The 6,517-nt window shown below is 43.9% G+C and overlaps 1 pseudogene across 1 annotated transcript; it reads left to right on the forward strand.

Annotated features, from left to right (window-relative positions):
- Nucleotides 1-706: 706 nt before the first annotated feature.
- Nucleotides 707-1,571, forward strand: LOC105532511 (annotated as a pseudogene). Its single transcript, XR_001004991.1, has one exon. The product of XR_001004991.1 is annotated as a ferritin light chain pseudogene (transcript).
- Nucleotides 1,572-6,517: the final 4,946 nt, after the last annotated feature.

Below are 6,517 nucleotides of genomic sequence, written 5' to 3' on the forward strand. Positions count from 1 at the left end.
GGTCAGGAGTTCGAGACCAGTCTGGCCAACATGGTGAAACCCCATCTCTACTAGAGATAAAAAACTAGCTGGGTATGGTGGTGGGCGCCTGTATTCCCAACTACTCGGGAGGCTGAGGCAGGAGAATCCCCTTGAATCTGGGAGGCAGAGGTTGCAGAGAGCCGAGATCACACACCACTGTACTCCAGCCTGGGCGACAGAGCAAAACTCCATTTCAAAAAATTAAAAGCAAACAAACAAACAAAACAAAAGGAAAAAAGAGCAAATGCACTGATGCAGAAGCAGGAGCAGCAAACACCTCAAAATGAAGGGAAAGAGGTAAAGGAATTAAGCACTTAGGAATCTTATTGCTTCTCAGGTTTAATTCAGGTACTAAACTAACATCGCAAGTTTTCCTTCAGGTTACAGTAAACTGAAGTACTGTCAAGGGGGTATTATAAAGAAGCCACATCTGTCCTCTCCAGATAAATTACTAGCATTCCAGCTCCTCTCGAATTGGGAACATCCCTGTATAGTCCCAGAAGTGGTCACTGTTCTCAGGTCCTGGGGTAGGCAAAATAGTGATAACCCCAAAATGTCCATGCTCGAATCCCTGGAATCCGTGAACATGTATCCTTCCATAGCAGCAGGGAATTAAGGCTGCAAGTTGAGTTAAGGTTGCTAATTAGATGACCTTATGATAGGAAAATTATCCTGAATTGCAGTTCGGCGGTCCTGCGGGTCTGTCTCTTGCTTCAACAGTGTTTGGATGGAACAGATCCGGGGACTCTTTCTTCCAGCCTCTGACCGCCCTCCTATTTCCTCTCCACTTGCAACCTCCGGGACCATCTTCTCGGCCATCTCCTGCTTCTGGGACCTGCCAGCACCGTTTTTGTGGTTAGCTCCTTCTTGCCAATCAACCATGAGCTCCCAGATTCATCAGAATTATTCCACCGACGTAGGGGCAGCCGTCAACAGCCTGGTCAATTTGTACCTGCAGGCCTCCTACACCTACCTCTCTTTAGGCTTCTATTTCGACAGTGATGATGTGGCTCTGGAAGGCGTGAGCCACTTCTTCTGTAAATTGGCCAAGGAGAAGTGTAAGGGTTATCAGTGTCTCCTGAAGATGCAAAACCAGCGTGGCGGCCACGCTGTCTTCCAGGACATCAAGAAGCCAGCTGAAGATGAGTAGGGTAAAACCCCGGATGCCATGAAAGCCGCCATGGCTCTGGAGAAAAAGCTAAACCAGGCCCTTTTGGATCTTCATGCCCTGGGTTCTGCCCGCACGGACCCCCATCTCTGTGACTTCCTGGAGAGTCACTTCCTAGATGAGGAAGTGAAGCTCATCAAGAAGATGGGTGACCACCTGACCAACCTCCACAGGCTGGCCGGCCCGGAGGCTGGGCTGGGCGAGTATCTCTTCAAAAGGCTCACTCTCAAGCACGACTAAGAGCCTTCTGAGCCCAGCGACTTCTGAAGGGCTCCTTGCAAAATAACAGGGCTTCTACCTAAGCCTCTCCCTCCAGCCACTAGGCAGCTTTCTTAACTACCCTAACAAGCCTTGGACCAAATGGAAATAAAGTTTTTTGATGAAAAAAAAAAAAAAGGAAAATTATCTGCATTACCTTGTGTGCCCAATGTAATTACAAGGGTCCTCAAAAGTGCAAGAAGGAGAGTCAGAATGATATCATGTGAAAAACACTAGACTAGCCATTATTGACTTTGAAAATGGCCTGAACCAAAGAATGAATGCAGATACCTCTTCTGAAGAGGAAGAGGCAAGAAAACGAACCCCCCCTTAGAGCTTCCAGAAAGGAATGCAGTCTTGCCAACACCTTGATTTTAGCCCAGTGAGATCCATTTTGAACTTCTGACCTCAGACCTGTAAGATAATAAATGTGTGTTGTGTTAATCAACTAAATTGGTGGTAACTTGTTACAGCAGCTATAAGAAACTAAACAGGCCTTATATGACCTCTTAGTGGTATTTTAATTTTTTTTACTTCATTCGATTTTTGTAAGTTGCTCATTATGCATAAAGGAAATGCAGTTTTGTGTTCTTCCTCATCAATCTAATTCATCTGAAGTTATAACAGTCATTCTTCCCCAGGTTGTTTTTAATGAAAACTTTTACTTTGCAACTTGCTTTCTTCACTTACTATTCCACAGACATTTTCCAGGTCAATTCACAAGGATATAACTCAATATAAAAGTTAAAATACTTATTATTTTTAGCAAAGAAATACAAAGAAGAAAATATACAGAGAATTCTGAAGTTGAACACAGAAACAAAGGGAAAACAAAAAACAAAAACAAATAATTGGCCCATGACTCCACAGCCCACATAAACTATGTTGGCAATTTTTAAGTATCAGTAATACATGTTACTGGGCAGAAAATCCATACTGTACATATTGATACAAAATTTTAAGTGGAAGCTTTCCTCTTTTCCTTCCTCCACATTCCTCTCTCCAAAGGTAACTGTTCAAAGTTACATATGTTTCCTTCTAGAATTCTTTTTTTTTTTTTATTTTGAGACGGAGTTTTGCTTTGTCACCCAGGCTAGAGATCAGTGGCGCGATCTCGGCTCACTGCAAGCTCCGCCTCCCGAGTTCACGCCATTCTCCTGCCTCAGCCTCCGAGTAGCTGGGACTACAGGCGCCTGCCACCACGCCCGGCTAATTTTTTGTATTTTTAGTAGAGATGGGGTTTCACCATGTTAGCCAGGACGGTCTCGATCTCCTGACCTCATGATCCACCCGCCTCCGCCTCCCAAAGTGCTGGGATTACAGGTGTGAGCCACCACGCCCAGCCTTTTTCTTTGCTATTATATTTTCGTACTATCATTTCCTTCAGATAAAAGTTCACAGTCACATGATACAGGAGAACGCCAAAAATCCTGGCATAGGTTATTTATTACTCTTGAGCTAGTGAACAAGGCTTAAACCTTTAAGCTTTAGTTTTCTTTTCTTTTTTTTCCTTTTTTTTTTGAGACGGAGTTTTGCTCTTGTTGACCAGGCTCCGTCTTTTTTTTTTGAGACGGAGTTTTGCTCTTGTTGACCAGGCTGGAGTGTAGTTGTGTGATCTTGGCTCACTGCAACCTCCACCTCCCGGGTTCAAGTGATTCTCCTGCCTCAGCCCCCCAAGTAGCTAGGATTACAGGCATACGCCACACTCAGCTAATTTTCTGTTTTTAGTAGGGATGGGATTCCACTATGTTGGCCAGGCTGGTCTCGAACTCCTGACCTCAGGCGATCCACCCACCTCGGCCTCCCAAAGTGCTGGGATTCCAGGCGTGAGCCACCATGCTGGGACTGCGCTTTAGTTTTCTTATCTGCAAAACCAGAATACCACCTGTCATGTCTACTTTGCAAGGTTTCAAAGATAAAATGACATCATATATATGGAAATCCCTAAAAAATGTTACTGAGAAAAGTCGCCAAATTTCTCTTAATCTTTTTTCTTTTCTTTTTTTAATACAGACGGGGGTCTCACTATGTTACCCAAGCTGACCTTGAATTCCTAGTGATCCTCCAGCCTCAGTCTCCCAAGTAGTTGGGACAACAGATGTGCACCACCAGCTACTTAGTCTATTTTTTTTTTTTTTGAGACAGAATCTCGCTCTGTAGCCCAGGCTGGAGTGCAGTGGCACGATCTCGGCTCACTACAAGCTCTGCCTCCCGGGTTCACGCCATTCTGTGACTACAGGCGCCCACCACCACACCCAGCTAATTTTTTGTATTTTTAGTGGAGACAGGGTTTCACCGTGTTAGCCAGGATGGTCTCAATCTCCTGACCTCGTGATCCGCCCGCCTTGGCCTCCCAAAGTGCTGGGATTACAGGCATGAGTCACCGCGCCCGGCCTAGTCTATTTTTTAATGTAAAAAATGACGAATTATCTCCAAGCGTTCTTCCAACACAATTAGTCTATCAAGGCTGCTAATTAGGGGAGCTATTTTCATTTTAATTTAACAATATAATATTCTTACTTGATAATTGCAATTTCCACCTCTTACTGAGGGTGGCAGTGCTGGTCTCTACAGAGATCAGGATTATTGGCGTTACAACGACCTTATTATTTGTTACATTGTACAAAACTCTTATTACCGTTCTTATTTTGTGTGGTATGCGTATATTTTTTAAGTATAAATGAAATGAAACTTTGTATTAGAATGTGGTACTTTTTTTTTTTTTTTTTACGCCCATGCTGGAGTGCAATGGCACGACCTCAGCTCACTGCAACCTCTGCCTCCTGGGTTCAAGCGATTCTCCTGCCTCAGCCTCCCGAGTAGCTGGGAATACAGGCACACGCCATAATGCCTGGCTCATTTGCTTTGCATTTTTAGTAGAGATGGGGTTTCACCATGTGGGCCAGGCTGGTCTCTAACTCCTGACCTCAGATTATCTACCTGGCTCGGCCTCCCAAAGTGCTGGGATTACAGGAGTGACCCACCGTGCCTGGCCTATTTTTTTTTTTTTTAAAGGTATGTCATTGGGGTGGCAATGATACTGAGGTTACAATTTCAATCAAGTGATTTGTGCAACTCCAATTCTTTGTATTTACTTGCTATGTTATGACATTTTTGTTGGCTACCATCACTGCATCCACATTAGTCCTTTAAGTAGGTTAGAGGTCATCCTGAACCTCCCTACCTTTATTACCTGTGTGAATGACAGTGTCAACCATTGAAAGCAGAGAAGAGTTCATAGGAAGGGATTGAGGCACTCTGGTCTAACTACTAAACATTGGATTTTGTATACTTTATTAAGTAGAGTTTGCCTTTGGGTAACGACTGTAAAGGTCATATCATTTTTCCTCTAGCTCCTAACTTTTCTCCTGAAGCCTCTGCTTGACCTTTTGCCCAATTCTCTCCTATTAGGGAGAACCAGATCTGAGAGGCAGAATGTAGAGAAAAGAGCACTGCTTTGGCATTAGAAAACCTATGTTGTCATCTTCACTCTGCCACTCTGAGTTTGATTTACTCCAACTTAATCATTTAAATCTTGAACCTTGGTTTTCTCTTTTATAAATTGGGGTCAATGATGGTTAATTGAAGGTCGCTGAAAGACATAAACAGGAAAGTATTTATATAATTTATACATTTAGATTATTCATTTATTGAGATTTAAGCATAATATTTAATGGATTGCTCCTTATAGCAGTTTGTAAGTAACTCCACGGCCCTTGCACATGCTGCTGGTTGTGCTGAAATGACCTCTGTCCTTTACCTTTAGGATTCTGACTCTAAAAGACTGGTTAGAGTTTCCTCTTTAGTGATTCCTATAGCACTTATGCTTCCTTCTGTTTGGTCTTTACCACGTTACAATTTCTATTTACCTGTCTACATCTCCCTCTAGAGCAACTGGAGTCTTCAAGAGCAGAAACGAGCCTGGCATGGTGGCTCATGCCTGTAATCTTAGCACTTCGACAGGCCTAGGTGGAAGGATTGCTTGAGCCCAGGAGTTCGAGACCAGCCTAGGCAACATAGTAAGGCTCCCATCTCTACAAAAATACAAAAATTAGCTGGGTCTGGTGGCTCATGCTTGTAGGCCCAGCTACACAAGGGGCTAAAGTGGAAGGATTGCTTGAGCCTAGGAGGTCTGCATTGAGCCACGATCACGCCATTGCACTCCAGTCTGGGTGACAGTGAGATCCTGTCACCAAAAGCAAAAAAACAAAAAACAGCCAGAACATGCATCTTAATAGGTTTAGATAACATACAGGACGCCCAATAGATATCTAATACAGAAGGAAGGTAGGGAGAAAGGATGGAGAAAGTAAGTTCAAGTAAAACGATAATACAAGGCTGACTGTGAAATGTGCTGTGGGAGTTAAAATAGGAACAGGTCATATTTGCTTGGGGAATCTACTTCATAGAAGAAGGGGAGGCCAGGCGCGGTGGCTCACGCCTGTAATCACAACATTTTGGGAGGCCGAGGCAGGCGGATCACCTGAGGTCAGAAGTTCAAGACCAGCCCGACCGACATGGTGAAACCCCGTCTCTACTAAAAATACAAAAAAATTAGCCAGGCGTGTTGGCGCATGCCTGTAATCCCAGCTACTCTTCAGGAGGCTGAGACAGGGGAATTGCTTGAACCAGGAGGCAGAGGTTGCAGTGAGCTGAGATCGTGCCACTGCACTCTAGCCTGGGTGACAGAGTGAGACTCCATCTCGATAAATAAATAAATAAAATAAGAAGTGGAAGTGGAGATAGGCCTTGAAGAATTAGAATAATTTGAGAGGCAGAAATTGGAAAGGCAGGATCCCAGATGGAGGGAACAACACAGTAAAAGGTACAGAAAAGGGAAAGAGCAGGATGTCTTTGGAAAATGGAAACCACTCTTAATGGCAGTGGGTAAAGTACAGATAGGGAAGTTGCGGGAGATGAAGCTGGAAAAGTAAACAGGAGCTTACTCTGAATTCAGAAATGAGGAAGTTTAAACAGTTCACAAGCTGCTTGGTGTATGTGGACTTCTCCTAAATGCTCAGAAAGAGCTCCTCTCCTGTTTCTCCTAATATAGTCAGGCTATGGCCTCCT

Source organism: Mandrillus leucophaeus, unplaced genomic scaffold (assembly GCF_000951045.1).
Source record: "Mandrillus leucophaeus isolate KB7577 unplaced genomic scaffold, Mleu.le_1.0 Scaffold964, whole genome shotgun sequence".
NCBI classification, from domain to species: domain Eukaryota; kingdom Metazoa; phylum Chordata; class Mammalia; order Primates; family Cercopithecidae; genus Mandrillus; species Mandrillus leucophaeus.